The sequence below is a fragment of the Ischnura elegans genome, assembly GCF_921293095.1.
Source record: "Ischnura elegans chromosome 13 unlocalized genomic scaffold, ioIscEleg1.1 SUPER_13_unloc_3, whole genome shotgun sequence".
NCBI classification, from domain to species: domain Eukaryota; kingdom Metazoa; phylum Arthropoda; class Insecta; order Odonata; family Coenagrionidae; genus Ischnura; species Ischnura elegans.
In genome coordinates this window covers 5,819,344-5,837,439 of record NW_025791659.1, presented here as the reverse complement: position 1 = coordinate 5,837,439, position 18,096 = coordinate 5,819,344, and the positions used below count along the sequence as shown (strand labels likewise).

Here is an 18,096-nt window from a genome sequence, read left to right as displayed (position 1 = left end):
GTACGTAGAAAATATAGTTGGGAAATTTACAGCTCAAACGTTTAGCAGTATGCTTCCGGACACATTCGATTATGCTCTCAATCTTATTGGAAACGCAATATCGGAGACAAAAAAGGGCAAATGGTAGCGAGAGAAAACCTATTGAGAGTGAAAAGCAACTCTTATTGCCTTATGGTACGTGGGTACACCGGACAGCTATATAGGTAAGAGTTTTAAATTCACATAAAATTTCAAAATTATCTCATCCTCACTAAATTATGGTCCCAAAAATGGAATAATCATTTTTATTTTCCCAGGTCCGTTTTGCAAAAATTCAATGTTGGCAAAGCGACAGCGATAAGAGCTTTTCAAAGGGTTACTTACGCTCTTCATTGCCTTGCTCCTAGGTTAATAAAGTGGCCGAAGAATGAAAAACCCTTAACATCAAGAGAAATTTTGAGAGAAAATATGGGTTCACGGGAGTTACAGGCACAATTGATGGGACTCACATCCAAATAGATGCACCCAGGATGGATCCCCAATCATATGTCAGCCGCAAAGATGTTCATGCGGTACATCTTCCGGTACGCTAAACCTAAATCCTATGGAATTTAAAATAGTCAAGAAATTTTCTTTTAGTTTTGGAAATTGTTCGAACTCAGGAAGGCCAATGATATAAACGATTCGGTGTACATATTTGATTTCAATTAACTATGGAAATACTGATTTGTGAATGAAAAACTTTGCTGTTTCCACAATTTTGAATTTTATTTTCCTGACTAGTTTCAATACACTGCATCATATTCATAGGACTAGCAGAACAAGTAGCACGTCGTTGTGGGTTATATACCAAAAAGGGGGAAGAGTGGAAGGGGTAGGGAGGGGAAAGGGGTGCAGTAGTGGAAGTGAGGGAATATGGAAAGCCCTTAGAAGGGGGGAGGGGGGGTAGAGGAAAGGGAAAGGAAGCGTACTTAGGGAAGGCGGCGTGGGTTAGCGTCATGGGGAATATTTTTCGGGTGCAAAATTGGGATGTCCAGGAGGGGGGAGTGGAATGGGAAAAGGTGGTCATTAGTGATGGGCTCTTCCTTCTTGACTATTCTTAAAATTTCCAGTTGCTCCCTGATGTCCATTTTTGACCCTTTCTGAATTACATATGTTTTTTTTAACAAATAATAAATGCTGAATTTTATTCTTTCACAGGCTGTTTGTGATGACCAAGCCGTGTTCACACATTACGGGGCTACAAATCCCGCCTCAGTGCATGGTGCAAGAGTACTAAAAAACTCTCGAATATACCATTATTTGAGCAATCCCAATGAATACTTTCCGACGATGCTCAAATAATGGGCGATTCTGCCAATGGAATTCACGAACACCTGATGACACCCTTCCGAGATAACAGCCACCTCAAAAATAGACAAAAAAATTTTAATAAAAAATTGTCTGCAGCAAGGCAAGTGTTATAATGTGAATTTGGGCTATTCAAAGGTCGATTTCGGAGTCTAAGAGATAGACTGCCTTAAGTAGATATGGATAAAATACCAGAGTTCATCCTGGCATGCTGCATAATATCTGTATGGAAAAAAGAGATGAACTACCAGAGGAGGATGTTGCTGGCCCAGATCCGGAAAGAATGCCCATCAACATCAATGATGAGTTGAGTAGGGAGCAAGGGAAAATCAAAAGAGAAAGACTAAAGAATGAACTTATATAATTTCAATAATTTGAAAATGTGTTTTAAAAACTCAATACTTAGAAAAACTTATATTAAATTATTTCCCTAAAAAATTTTTTTCAATAATAGGGTAGTTTCCTTCATCAAAGAGAACGAAAGGCATTGATTGCGATTCATTACCCACCATTAGTGTATTCATAATATACAAATTATTTGGTTTTAGAAATACCGGTTTAGACGAATGGCAAGGGTCAAATTTATCCTCATTTGAAAAAGGCCAGATTGGCGCCCATGCGATGCCACTCCACGCGAAGTCATAGGGACTGGTTTCTATACGAGTGGATAGGAGTTTTACATCCTCTGAGATTACCAATGCATGAATGAGGCACAGAGCTCAGGGAAACATGTCTTAATAATCACCTATTAAAATTACCTCAGATCGGAAAGTTTCCTTTGTTTGATAGGGTATTAATACTCCTTATTTAAGCCAAGCCCCACCTGCTAGCAGGGTACTCTGCTACCTGCTAGCATCCTGCGTCGTATCAGCGCTCAAAGCCTCGCCCCAAGGTCACCTCACTTGCGGCAGCGGGAACCAGAAAGACGTCACACGGAGTTTTACTGGCATTCATACTTACCCGTCGCGTTTTCGCACACCTGAAAATTTTCATTTTTTTCATTAAAAATCTAAAAGCGTGAAATACGTACTCCAGGAGTAATAATATTTCGATTTAGTCAACAAAAATAATAGTAAACCACCCTGTTGTATTAGCAAATGAGAAGTTCATGAATCCACTGACGGTATCCATTAGTCATTCTCCCATAATCGAACAATTTATGTCCATGGAATGCCATAAAAAACTATTAACTCAAAACTAAACTGGCATAATATTTTAGGTACCTTTTCACTAATTTTAGTGACAAATTAGTGAAGAAAAAATATAAACGATTTAAATTTTTCTGAAACTATTTAGGTAAGGTAGAAGAAGTACACGTGTCACGGCTTTCTTCCACAATCATAACACGAGAAGCAGAGACAATTATGCTGTGAGACAACATAACCTTTGTATTTTTAATACTGGTCCTGTCACCATGAGTTGCAGGATTTATAATAACCTACCTGCCTCATTAAAAGATGAAAAGGTGAAAGGAAATTTCTCCTCTAAATTAAAGATGTACCTTTTATTCTATTGAGGAATTCCTCAATTCTTAATTGTTTTGTTGTAACTGTGTAACATTCTTTTATGTATTGTTCATTCAGAATCTCTTGCGTAAGTGTTTATCTTTTTTTACGGGTCCTATATATGTTTTTGCATATCTTTTGGCACCAATAAATTTATTATCATTATTATTATTATTATTATAGGCCCGGATTCGAGAGATATTCACATTTAAAGATTTCGCGCAGCATGACATCCCTTGAGTAAGCGCTCCCTCCCAACTACGGCCGTGGAGGCGCGATCGAGGGTGCTAATCCTCAAACTCGTAGTAGGTGCCCCGGGTTCGAGTCCCAATATTACAGGGAAATTCACGTGTAAGTAATTATATACGTCCTCTAATTCCCGTGGTAAGGCACAATTCGGAGTTTCGTTTAAAATCCATAAATTGATATTAAATTTAAAAAATCGCGAAGTAACTAAATAAAACGAAAGGGGGTAAAATGTAACAGTGACTTCAAAAATTAGAAGCGAGAAAAAATATTGCCGACACTAGGACTCGAGCCCGGTATATCAACTACAGGCAAGGGGATTAGCACCCTAGACCGCACCGCCACGGCCGTAGTTGAGCGGTAGTGCTTACTCAAGGGATTTCATTCTGCACGAAATCTTTGCGTGCGAATATCTATCGAAGCCGGGCCTATGTGGAAGAAAGCCGCGACACTTTTTCTACCTTACCTATATAGTTTCAGAAAATAACATCCGCAACCAGATCCTGAACATCTCTTTGGCGACATCTCCTTGTAAGCCTGGTATGAATTGGCTCTTATGACTGGTGTGCATTTTACTATGTTTTCATTGTTCGGCATCAACGTCAGCAAGTGGAGTAGTTCCAATACCCGCGAACCGGCACTAAGCGCAAGAGTGTCAGTCATTTTTTTCATGCTTTTCCATGGAGATGTCAAAACCAGCTGCCCGAGCATGTAAAATAATTGGTTTTTCAGCATGAGAACTTGGAAGGATTAATTTTTATTGGTGAATTCCCACATAGCAGAAATACGTCTCAGATACGTCTCTGAGACGTCTCGAATATCGCATGTTACGTCTCAGAGACATTCTGAGAGCTTCAGAGACATCTCTGAGATGTCACTATGTCCAAAAAAATGGTCTATGAGATGTCTCATGAGACGTCTCAGATAAGTCTCTGAGATGTCTCATAAGAGTTTGTACTCTGGTATGCTTAAAAATGTAGGCAAAAAATAATTAAATGCAAATTATACAGTTGTGACCTACTTATCTCGATCATTTTTAGCGACGAATTTTGTGATGGATCACCTTCTGAAAATAAGAAACCCATATTAAATGTCGTGATTTTAATAATCAAAACTGCGCAATAGGGTAGTTTCCTTCATCAAAGAAAACAAAAGGCAATAGTTGCGATTCGTTACCCACCATTAGTGTATTCATAATATACAAATTATTTCGTTTTATAAATGCCGGTGTAGACGAATGGCAATGGCCAATTTTTATCCTCATTTGAAAAGGGCCAGATTGGCGCCCATGCGATGCCACTCCACGTGACGTCACAGGGACCTAGTTTCTATAGGAGAAGATAGGAGTTATACGTCGTCTGAGGTTACCAATGCATGCATGAGGCGCAGAGCTCAGGGAAACATGTCTTAATAATCACTTATTAAAACTGGCTAAGGTCGGAAAGTTTTCCTCGTTTGATAAGGTATTAATAATCCTTATTTAAGCCAAGCGCTACCAGGCGGCAGGGCACTAGGCTACCCGCTGGCAGCCTGCGACGTATCAGCGCTAAGCCTTGCCTCAAGGTCACCTCACCGGGCGGAGGGGGAACCAGAAATACGACGTACGGAGAGATTTCCCATCATTCCTACTAACGCGTCGCGTTTTCGCGCGCTTGAAATTTTTCACTTTTCATTTAATCGCGAAAAATAGATATTATCATTTAAAAATCTAAAAGCGTGAAATACGTACTCCAGGAGTAATAATCTTTCGATTAAGGCAATAAAAAAATAATAGGAAACCACCCTATTGCACCGAAAAATATATATGGAAGGCATTGATGGCGTTTAAATACGTTTTATTTTTTTAAATTCCTGAACGGCTCACGATTACATCTCTGAGACATTTGAGATATTCGAGATCATAGTGAGACGTCTCTGAGAGGTTCGTTGCTATGTGGGTTTACGTATACAATCTGAACAATCATCAAAGTGATTTTGTTTTTGAAGTGCTTCATTATGAACCTAAAGGACCTAGATTAGACGCTTTGGAACAGATGGAAATTTTGCAGCACGTACGTTCCAATGACAACATTGTAAACAAATTTTTGTATGACTCCCACTCCCCTCTTTTAAGCCTCCCACTCCTAAATTCCTGGGCTAATGACATGACGGACTCTTCGGCCTCTCTCTCTCTCTCTCTCTCACCTGAACCATCCCCCCCTCCACCTGCCATGCCCTCCCTAAGGGACCCTCCTCCCCCTAACTTCTTTCATACCATATGACCAAGTTTTTTCCCCCTTCCTCTTCTCTTTGACCAATCCGTTCAACCTAGTTACCTTCCTCCCTACCCCTCCTAGCCTGGTATAAAAGGATGTGATGGACCTCTGTAGAGTTCACCTGATGATGACGTCTTATACGTTGAAACCACGGCGGTGTAAATGTGTGAATAAATATTTCATGTGAAAGCAAAAAGTCTTTCCTTTTTCATTCTTTATTATGATTACCAGTTCTAAAATTAAAAATAATCATGGAGTCCATACTCTCACATTAAAATACAAGGGTGTACTGAAAAGTAAGGTCTCCAACGACGCCATTTTGGAAAACAAGTCGCTACCTTGGTTTGACAAGGTTCTAACTGACCTTCAGCTGGTTTTGAGAAAAACGTTGTCAAAGTTTTAAACTGCTCTATTTCTATTAGTAATAGGAATTTATTTTTGATTTTTGGCACATACCAGTGGCGGCTGGTGGTAATTGATCTAGGGTGTGCATTAGAGCAGATATAGGATGATTTAATTATATTATGTTAATACTAATCCATGAGCATCACATTTTGTCGTAATAGTATACATAGCAAGCAAAAGCACTGGTATATTCTACCCTTAAAATTGCATGAACAGAAATAATATTAGAATGCATGAAAATAATTATTATAAACACACCTTTACAAGTGACGGTAGTTGAAATTCATTCTCTTTTCCTTACACCCTATGAGGAAGTAGTGTAGAAAACGGCCATACAGATGACTCTTTTGCAGATAGACTAGGATCCTGGGCGCAGGTAGTGTAGGTGGCGGCTACACCACTACACTACCTGCGAGTCACTCACCAAAACTATGTGCGTGCGCATTCGCATGGTTTTGAGTCTGCTCCATCGCCCATTTGAACTGTACATTAGGGCGGATCGCAAAAATCGATTTTTTTCAAATCCATCTGGCCCAATGAAAAAAAGTTGTGGGACCGATCAAAAATAAGGCCTGAAAAATTTGAGACCTGTACATGAACCCCTGACCCTCGCTCAAATGCAATTTAGGGGGGGAGGGTCAAAATTCGAAAAATATAATATTTTATGGTCATTTCCTATAGATTTTGCCGAGTTACTGCCCTGTTAGGGCAAAAATTTCGTGCATTTGGACGTATCTGCCACCGTTTAGCCACAAAATGCCTAATTTGAGTCCGCGAAGAAAATATTCCAACGCCCACGCAGCGTCGCGGATACCAGAGCCGTAGGCCGATCCCTTCCCCTCCACGCTCGCTTCTCCCCCTCCCACGCCTCTAATACAGCTAAATTCATCCCGCGCATGCTGCTAGGAGGTCGTTTATCTTTGATAATATAAATCAGAAGATGGTAGAAGGTAAAAAACGATGCGTAGTGAGACGACTTGTCCCTTATTTGGCGCCTCGTCGGCGTAAAAACAAATCGATGTTACCAACTTTTAGAGAAGTGATGAAATATTTTTAGATCTGCGCACGCAGGAAAGGAGACTACGGTCTATGAAGACCCCCCCCCCCCCCCCCCCGCTTACCTCGTCCCGCCAGAGCACCCTCAAGCGATCGCATAGACCAAAAATGCCCCCGGCGCGATGCCACGGGATCGCACACTTGTAGAGCGGTGAATTCGAAAAGGAGATAGCTGTAGCGTTCAGAGCTTCGTGTTTCTTGCATATGCAGACAGGATTTTTATCCTTCTCGTTGCATAAGAATAGTTTTCTTTTATAATTCATTCATCTTTGGGTGTGCACTTGCTAACATGCGTATACGCACGCGCCACCACTGGCACATACACTAGTGATCCACTAGATAAACTAGTAATTATTACTTCAAGAAAATATGTTATTTATTTTATTTTTTTACATGTTTATATGTGTAATAAAATAAGTAAAATGCAGTTAAAACCTTGTCACACCAAATATTAGTTTTTTCTCCTAGCAGTTGGAACTTTGTCACTGTTCTAAATCTGTTATTATTTTACATAGAGGAATAAAAACCGGTGCAACACATAGAGAAACATAAACTTAGTTATCTTGAGTGAAAACACCAAATTTTGCAAAAATGTCGGTGAGAACCTTGTCAAACCAAGGTAGCGAAGTGGCTAGGTTAAATATAAGTACAGCACTGAAATCCTTGGTTCCTCCGCCAAAGTGTCGGACTACTTACCTGACCTTAAGCCCGTATAACAATTGATATCTCATCTTAGATCAATCCTTAAGCCTGTATGACACTTCCCAAATTATTGGCCAATCAATTGGATACTGGATTTTGGTCCAACTGACACAAAACAATTTCTAATCCGATATCCTTTTCACAATATTGGACACAATTTCTTGTCCAATTTGGAATTTGGAACAGGTTCCATTTTCTCGTGGCCAATCTCCAGTCTGCTACGTTGAATCCTAGTGGTCAAAACAAGAAGCTCTTAGCAAAACATCAGGTTTGGCTGTAAAACATTGGTTTTGTTCCAAAAATTCGCTTGAAGTTTATAAAATGTGGACAAAAGAAGTTGTTTAGCTATTGATTGAAGCGTACATATCACACGAATGCTTATTCAAACGTAAAATCATCGAAATACAATGGCGTTCTCAAGCAGGACGTTAGAACACTATTTCAGCCAATATTGGTGCAAATATTGATTGCACCTGCCAGGATTTTGCATTCAAAAATGGAATGACTGTGCTATTAGTTCGCTATTGATTGAAGGGTACATATCACACAAATGCTTATTCAAATGTAAAATCATCGAAATACAATGGCGTTCTCAAGTGGGATGTTAGAACACTATTTCAGCCAATATTGGTGGAAATATTGATGCCTGTCATACGGTACGTAACGCCCAATATTTTCAACAATATTGCTGCGCGCCGATTTATTGGTCAATAAATTGGAAAGTGTCCCACGGGCTTTAGGACAATCAGTCGCTGTGTAGCAGTCATTTAGGATGGAGAGCATTTTGCATTCAAAAATCGAATGACTGTGCGAACTATGCACAGTCATTCGATTTTTGAATGCAAAATTTCTTTTCAATTTATTTCAACACTTTCCAATTTATTGACCACTAAATCAGCACCCAACAATATTGTTGAAAATATTGGGCGTTACGTACCGTACGACGCATATCAATATTTGCACCCATATCGGCCGAAATAGTGTTCTAATGTCCTGGTAGAGAACGCCATTGTATTTTGATGATTTTATGTTTGAATAAGCATTCATGTGATTTGTACGCTTCAATCAATAGTGAACTACGCGCAGTCATTCGATTTTCGAATGCAAAAAAAGGTTTCTCCGATATAAATTTGTCACCTGTTGGTGGAAGTGCATGGTGAGAAATATATGGGCATCAAATACATGTGTAAATGGCGCCGGGAGTTTTCTAATGGACGGAAAAACGTATGCGATGAGCAGCTGTCTGGGAGGCTGAATATGGTGGTTTCCTATTATTTTTTTATTGCCTATATCGGAAGATTATTACTCCTGGAGTACCTATTAGATTTTTTTATGCTTAGATTTTTATACTTTATTACCTATTTTTATACCTATTAGATTTTTATTTTTATGCTTTTTTTTATAGATGTTTCAGAGCTCCACATTTGCCAGACCATACTAACATAAATCCCTTTTCTGACTGCAGGGGAAGTGAATTTGACCCTTGAGGGACATAAAACCACCAAAGTAAATCCCAAATGACAATTTCCGTCTTCAGTGATATACAGTGAGTCCTCGTTCTACGTCACCGCGTTTTACATCACTTCGCGATAACGTCACGAAAATTTTGAGACCATCATTCGTTTATCGCACCTGCGCTTCGCGATAACGTCAAGTCTTTTAAATTTCGCGCAGTAAAAAAGGCGAAGCGGCGGGCGTTGCAGGTTGTTCGTTTTGTGGGCGGTAATACAGTCAGTCTAAACGAAGTGTAAAACGGTGTGTTTATTCTTAATTGCGATAGCAAAAATTTCTGCAAATGAATTCTTGTGTAGGTGCGCAAGGTTTTACTTGACATAATGGTTTCCAGGAGCCTAAAAAGTGATTTCAAGGCATTTTTCCGTGTAGAACTCGGAGTTTTTGTCGTCACTTTTTTCGCCGAGTTCACAACAATTTTGGTTCCTGTAACTGCGACAATGTTTCAGCGATGATGATGCCCAGGCGACGCTCGCCCGGGCGACCACCATAGCGAAGCCGAAAAGCAAACGCTGGAAGATACAAAAATGGAGAAGGATTTACTTCACTGCTGCTATTGTCTTCGATGAAGACAGGAACTCGTATTTATGCGATAGTTTGGCATTCCCATCGTAAAAAATGCCCCAAATATGATACGCTAACATTTTTTTTCGCGTAGAAATTGTGAGGTCGAGGAGCCGATATTCACTTTTTACATTGTTTCTTATGGGATATTATGCTTCGATTAACGTCATTTCGTTTATCGTCACATTTTTCAGGAACGGTATGTGACGTTAAACGAGTACTCACTGTATTCTTACACAAAAATATGGTCAATATAGTCGGCGATGGCATAAAAGAGCATACACTCATCCTGGTGACTACCCTTGACAAGGTCAGACATGATTTACACGTTTTTGACTGAAAAACATCTCTTTTTCGCATCATTTATCGCATGCAAGGCATAGAATGAGATGGTGTGTTGCGGGTTGCCTACTCCAAAAACTGCTTTCGGTGACACGATTAAAGGTCATTTTCTCGATAATAAAAAGGAATAGAGCTGACTTGTTTGGTCTAAAATATCAAGGAAAGATCAATGTTATAGGAAAAAATGAGTGCTTGCTAAAACCAAATTAATATTAATTTAATGCTTTCCCGGCGAATAATGTGGGTAAACTTTTCTCGGGATTCCCACCAGGTTAATGTTTTAATATCGGCCAACGTTTCAAGTACCGTCTCCGCACTCATCTTCAGGGCTGGATATTGATTTATTTAATACCGGGACTAGCCGCGGTGATAACTTTTACGGGAGTCACCCACAATGCACAATCGTGCGAAAGATCCACAGAGAAAAAACCATTTGCCTTGACCGGGATTCGAACCCGGATCCCCCGATTTCCGGTCGAGTGCTTAAGCCAGTTAAGCTACCGAGGCGTCATTCTTTCCTGTCAATATTTGTGGACACTACTGGACAAGATGTTGCTGGACTGCTGAGCATATGATGCCACAAGCTCTCCGGCTGTGGCGCTGTGCGCACGATTTGGACTGCTTGTGGCATCATATGCTCAGCAGTCCAGCTACATTTTGTCCGGTAGTGTCTGCAAATATCCACAGGGGAGAATGACGCCTCGGTAGCTCAACTGGCTAAAGCACTCAACCGGAAATTGGGGGATCCGGATTCGAATCCCGGTCAAGGCGAATGATTTTTTCTCTGTGGATCTTTCGCATGGTCTTTTCAATGGCTGTAATTTAAGTAAACCCTCATAACCTATCTATAGTAATAAGTTATAAATATATCTTAAGTGTTGGGAAAAAATCTAGACCAGTGGTTCCCAAAGTGGGCGCTACCGCCCCCTGGGGGGGCGTTGCTGTAGTCAATGGAGGCGAAAAGAGCCAAGAGGGTGGCAGGGGGGCGCCGGAGGGTCCTGACAATGTGACAAATGCGAAGGTTCCGAAACCTTTCTTTTGTCTTCGTTTTCAAGCTTCGCTTCTAAAGTTTACTTTGTTTCCCGCATATGGAAGTAATTTAAACCATGTGTTTTCTTACTTTTAAAAGTAAGAACGGTCGAAAAATATTTCCAAGCCTTTCTTGCACAAGGGAAACGTTTGAAGGGGTTTAGTTTCATTTGGTCTATCGTTGGTACAACTTCACGACGCAGAGAACTTAATTAATTATTAGTCATTTAATTAGTCATTGTTTTTAATTTAATTATTACAATGTTCCTCATTTGGTTAATTAGTATATGATTCCGATTATTATTTTAAAGATACCGATTATGGGGGCGTTGAGAAAAGGTATATGGTGGTTCGAAAAAGTTTGGGAAACCCTGATCTAGATGTATTGTATAAAATTAAATAGCTGAAAATTTTTAAAATCTGAAATGTTGCAAATTGCATAAAATAGCCTTGGCAGTCTTCGTACATCCCACCTGACATGGGCTGCCAGTAGAAGGGTTAATAACGAGGGTGGCTACTTCTCCGTGCAGAGTATTGCGTTGTAGGTCCTCGGCTACAACAATAGATAGGTTCCTAAGCAGCTCATGATGAACACTCGAAAAAATGCGTCCACATGTGTCATCAAACGATTGCCCTGCTCAATGAATTCGGTTAGGACATCATCGACGACACTCTTTACAGCCGGTAGAGCTGCCCCGAGCGACTACCATGTTTTTCCCACCTTCGAAAAGCTCGTTGGGGGACAGAAATTCAAGTCGGTAAAGTTAGTACTAGACGCAGTTGTCAGTTGGCTTATCGACACAGCGGGAGTGGCATTTTAAAAGCTGGTTACGAGGGTGGAAAAAGTAATTCATCATCAATGGGGACAATGTAGAAAATAGCTAAATGATCATTCCAATGATGTACGCAAAGTTGAGAATAAATAGTTTAATAATTAAAAAAAAAATGAGACCTTACTATTCAATACGTCCTCGTGTATTGCATATTTAAGTAATTTGTTTGTATTTGTATAAACTTTGTATTTTTATGTTAATAAAGTCATATTAATATTCAACATGGCAATAAAGAGACTATCGGGATAGCAGACGATAGGGAATGTTAAAAAATATATAATTTATTTGGCAATTGTTGAGATTCGTTCAAAGCTCTTGTTTGGTTAAGCTCAAATATTAATTGTTTCAGTCAATTATAATCGCACAATAACCACCTGATGAAAAATTTCTCATTCATCCTATAAAACCTGTACTAAAAAAACGTAAGTTCAATACACGACCAGTAACCTGATCAAAATTTTATTAAGTCTACACCTTTTCCACAACCCTTGTAAATCACAGATAATCTTAGTTACTATTGTTCCCAGACAGTTACGTGTCGACAGAACATGGTGGAAGAAATCAATCGAGAAGAATTCGTTGGCAGAAATAAAGAATAGGGTGGTTTCCTTCAACAAAGAAAACGAAAGGCATTGATTGCGATTCGTTACCCACCATTAGTGTATTCATAATACACAAATTATTTTGTTTTAGAAATACCAGGTTAGATTAATGGCAATGGTCCATTTTTATCCTCATTTGAAAAGGGCCAGATTGGCGCCTATGCGATGCCACTCCACGTGACGTCACAGGGACCTAGTTTCTATAGGAGAAGATAGGAGTTTTACATCGTCTGAGGTTACCAATGCATGCATGAGGCACGGAGCTCAGGGAAAGATCTCTTAATAATCACTTATTAAAACTGGCTAAGGTCGGAAAGTTTTCCTCGTTTGATAAGTTATTAATAATCCTTATTTAAGCCAAGCGCTACCAGCCAGCAGGGTACTATTGTACCCTGCTGGCTGGTAGCGCTTGCCTGGCAGGGTACTAGGCTACCCGCTAGCAGCCTGCGTCGTATCAGCGCTAAGCCTCGCCTCAAGGTCACCTCGCAGGGCAGCAACGGGAACCAGAAATACGTCACGCGGAGAGATTTCCCGGCATTCATACTTATGCATCGCGTTTTCGCACGCTTGAAAATTTTCACTTTTCATTTAATCGCGAAAAATAGATATCGTTATTTAAAAATCTAGAAGTGTGAAATACGTACTCCAGGAGTAATAATCTTTCGATTTAGGCAATAAAAAAAAATAGGAAACCACCCTATTGAGAATGTATGATTTTAGGTTTTCCCGGCGTATCAGCCAGTGCTAGCGTTAACCCATTGTTCCCCAGACTGTATGTAGTGCTTTTAACTTCGGTTGTTTCGCAGTTTTCCTATTTATTTTGGTCTAATTAAGGTGAATTTTTTGGAATAAAAATATTATCATCGTATTCTGTGATTTTCATAATGCTGCGTATACGCAACGCTGGGAAAACTCCGGCAAATAGATACAAAAATAAGTAATTTTTTAAAACTTAGGTGACATATTTTATTTTTTATCTTGATTCGTACACTCGACATTTTCCCCGGGAGTTATCAGCATTTCTTTGGAGGAAATGCCCCATTCTGCCTTTCAACAGACATGCTGGGGTGTGTCATTTTTCCTAAGGTGTCTCGTATGCGCGCACCGATTATTTTATGCCAAACGCCATCAGTCGTAAAAATACAATTATATGAATGAAAATGTTGGTGAAAATGACAAAATTAGATTGCAGAAATGTTTCTCGGGTTTTCCACCGGTTGATGCCGTCCATGTCTCCCGACGTTTCGATCCGCGACTTGTTGATCATCCTCAGGGGATCTTCCGAGTGCCGTTCTTCGAAAATTTTCCAGTATATATATATGCACTCCATCCGAGGGCAGGCGTAACCTGATTGGTTCGTGCGTGTTGTGGTTTTTCCCGCCATTTTTGTTGTATATAATGGCCTTCAATATTGGTCTCCAAAGATTGTTGAGTAGAATGGAGAAAGTTGAGAATAAATAGATTTTCTAATTTATTAAAAAATGGGAGACAATACTTTTAAATACGCCCTGGTATTATAAATATGTCGTAAAACAAGAATTATAAAAATGCCAGCCTCAAAAGTGACAGGAAACAGTCGGAAACACATAAGCAGTCCAAGCACCATAATTTGTTCATTAAAAACTTTCACCAATTCTCTCGAAAGAGGGACAGTCTATAGCAAAGTCTTTGAGCATGTTGGATGAATTCCAATTCCTTTTAAATTCAAGCAGCAACAGATGCACACCTCACGATATCTTGGCAGTGAGCAGCTATACATGTTGGTTCCAAATGTGAAGTCCTGTGAATGAAGAGAAAGAGTGTACAGAGAACAAATAATATTAGTCTTTATTCATCGTATGAGTAAAGCCGATGTCCCACGGTCAAATTTGCATCAAAATTTTTGTCCAAATATTTTGATGCAACTGGACTGGGGGTGTCCCACGATGCATCTCATTTTGATCAAAAACAAACGAAAGACGATATTTATGTAAACAAATTTGGAAACTTGTGGAGGTGAAGGATTCTGTCTTTTCTAGCGGGCGAAATTGTCTGAACAGGCCTCTTGAACATTAAAGAGGCGAAAAAAAGAAAACAGAAGGAATGCTGAACTTGGCTTTGGCTGGAAAGGTGGTACGAAAGCGTTGGGATAAGCATGCTAAACATGATGGAGAAGGAGTTGGTCGCCGATGTTCCTGTATATTATCGATAGTAATTGACGATAAGTGAAGATATTTTCATGTCCCTTATCAGCTGCAAGGTTGAGGGCAGAATAAAACGCCGGGGTACAAACATGAGGCAGTTTATTCCCGCGAGGAAAATGTTATTAATAAATGATGGACATTGTGGTTGAGGAGATGTTATGAATAGTGCTGTAAGCGTGCATTTAAATCACATTTTTCTCTCCTAATCTACCAGTTGCTAAAATAAGGTCCTTATCCTATAACCATAGAAATAGAAACGGGCAGCTGTAGTGTTTCACAGGTATAATCGACAGTTCATATTAGTCATTTCTTCAGCTGCTCGCTCGCATTGTATGCCCCCCCACAAAGCTAACCTGTAAAATTCGGTCTCGATACCTTAAGTAAATCTTTTATTATTTCCAAAACATCCCTCCTTGTATTGCGATTCTAAAGATTGCTTCCTTCTTATTAAAGATCAACTAATTATTACGGATTTCCTAGTTGAGAGCTTCCATCGCCCATTGTAAAGACCAATTTTTGCTCATATTTACTTTTAGGACCACACCGTGCGATGAAATTGACGATCACAAACGTACATATATATTTGAAATAATGTTTTGCGAATTCACTTTGTGTTATGGTGATATTATAAATTTAAAACTAAACCTTTTAGTATTCCATACAGTACTAATGAAAAAACTCAACCGGTTTCGATCTCTTCAGGTCCTTATCTAGAGGTTTACGATTAAGGTAACGACCTGAAAAGGTGGAAACCGGTTGAGTTTTTAATGCATACTGTGTGGATAACAACAAAGTTTATTTTTGTGTCCATAATATACATAATTATTAATTAAAATACTCCTACAGACGATGAATAAGTTTAACCTATTCGGCCTGTGTGTCAGCGCTTGGCAATGCTTTTTTGTCAAAGGCCCTGTGATTGGTTGGTTTCATCCAATTGGATGAAAATTTAAAACCTGTCCTATCCATTGCATTATTTGATTTGTACTAATGATAGGACCAAAAGCCAGTTGGATGCAAATTTGACCGTGGGACATCGGCTTAACACATGTTATAATAGAATAGAATAGAAAACAAATTTATTGTTCAAGGCAAAAGCAAGGGGTAACATCCTCGCCGGCCAAACAAGAGGTCGCGGGTTCGAGTCCCACCTGGGTAGATTTCCCCTGTCCAGGGCATGGTTATTCCTGTACGATTAATTGTTAAATTTGTTGAATATCCCTATATAAAATGGCCAATATGAGCTGTATTCGGTGGTTTGAGAATAAAATAAATTAAAAAAAAACTTGTTTTGGCCACACCAGCCTACCCGCCGAGATAAAATGAACAGGGTTTAGCGACGGGCCTGACAACCTCCTCGGTCCACATACAAACCTGAGAACTCACCAGAAGGCCCCTACCACTCCGCCTCTGCAATTTTTAATCGCATCCCAGAGGAAATTAAATCCGTCTCTCCACCTGCTTTGTTTAAATGGAGGGTTAAAAATCTCCTATTCAGAAAGTGCTATTACAGTGTCTCTGAATACCTTGAAGACTCTCATAAAAAGATATGATATTGTTTAAAGTGCTTTAAACTAGTCTAGAGCGAACACCTCTTAGTGTTTTATGTCCGGGCCTGCTCTCCGGCTGTGGCGCTGTGTGCACGATTTGGACTGCTTGTGGCATCATATGCTCAGCAGTCCAGCAACATCTTGTCCGGTAGTGCCCGGAAAATATCCACAGGGAAGAATGACGCCTCGGTAGCTTAACTGGCTATAGCACTCGACCGGAAATCAGTGGATCCGGGTTCGAATCCCGGTCAAGGCAAATGATTTTTTTCTCTGTGGAACTTTCGCACATATGATATTGTAATGTGTTTTTGTATGGTTTTTCCCTTTTCTGTATTTTTATTGTATATATATATATATATATATATATATATATACATATGGTATACGCATCTCGTAATGTCTTTTGTACTTTTATGTTGCATCTTTTATTTGTATGCAAATCTTGACGTAGCCATGCATTCTTTTGTGAACGGTGATAAATAAATGGTCAAAAAGGACCAATGAAGAGAGCACTTCTACAGAAAAGGCGAGGGCACCCGCTATCCTACCTTACGTCGCCGGTACCACGGAAAAGATCGCGAGAGCTCTCCAGAAACACAACATCATGACCAGATTCAAATGCGTCACCAAGATGTCGAATATCCTCGTCAACACGAAAGACCACCACCCTAATGACATCTGTGGAGGAGTATATCAAATTAAATGCAGCTGCGGTGAGTACTACATCGGCCAAACATCACGAGCACTGAAATGCCAAGTCCAAGAGCACAGAAGGGCAGTAAAAAATAGACATTTCACCCAGTCAGCGGTGGCGGAACACCAATGGAGTGGACCGACACACAATATTGATTTTGACAACGCCTCTCTTCTGAACAAAGAAGGCCGCTACTACCCGAAAATAATCAGGGAGGCAATTGAAATCGCCAAAACGACAAAGAACTTCAACCGTGAAGACGGCTACAATCTCGCCAGCGCGTGGAAAAGGGTCTTCAAAGATCCTGACCAATCAGGGCACACCTCGAGAAAAAAGGCGGCAAACGGGGTGTATATAAGATGAACAAATTTCTGCATCAACACTTCAGTGGACCTGAGGAAGCCAACTGGAACGTTGGCGAAATATCGTCCTTCAAAATGGATAAACGTGGAAGAATACCCGGAAAAACCAGCAGAATTCATTATTATTATTATTTTATCATTATTATTATATTATTATAATAATATTTATGATATGCTACGAATACAGTGCAACCTCGATATAACGACACCCCACGGTGCACTAAAAAACACTCGCTATAGCGAATTGTCGCTTTACCGGAGGTGGAGCAAATAATAGCCAATATACCTGTTGCGAACAGATATACGGGAACAGGAGTGGTGCGGTGACAGATAAACATCTATCCGATAAACGTAAGCATAAATCCAGACGAAAGGCGATGTTTTTTTGCATTACTAAATTTCCTTACTTAAATAACGACTAACTATTCAAACAATTTATAAGCGCCGCACTGAATAAAAATCATTTAAAGCATTGTTTCGTCAATCATTATATTTATCGAACGAGAGTTTACCACATAAATTTGAGACTGAGCACTCCAGTAACTTCATTTCTAACAGATCGCTAGCAATTACAGAGGTTAAGGAGTCTTGATGAAAGTCTTCCGGCGGTGAAACCCTCGCTATGACGAGAGCCAACGCCGAAAGGGTCTCGTAAAAACGAATTTTTTAACACGCTTATTATAGGGTCATTTGACGGTACATCGGCTATCTCTCGTAATAGCGGGGGTGTCGCTATAGCCCGTACTCGCTTTAACGAGGTTCCACTGTATGTACCAATGTTTTTCTCAATAGGAGATATAGATGCATGGTCTGTGTTAACTAAATAAGTGATAAAAATACAAGAATGTTTATTTTGTATACTTGTTCTTAAACTTGCCATTAAAAAAAATAAAAAAAAAAATAAAAAAAGTTATTCTTGCGTTGCGT

At 39.7% G+C, this 18,096-nt stretch overlaps 1 protein-coding gene across 1 annotated transcript in view; it reads right to left on the bottom strand.

The window, feature by feature from the left end:
- Positions 1-13,832: 13,832 nt before the first annotated feature.
- Positions 13,833-18,096, bottom strand: part of LOC124172886 (zinc finger protein 235-like) — a 98,252-nt gene continuing 93,988 nt past the window's right edge. The window contains exon 10 of the mRNA XM_046552387.1: positions 13,833-14,160. The gene's annotated coding sequence lies outside the window, so the exon portion shown is untranslated. The remainder of the gene's footprint in view (positions 14,161-18,096) is intronic.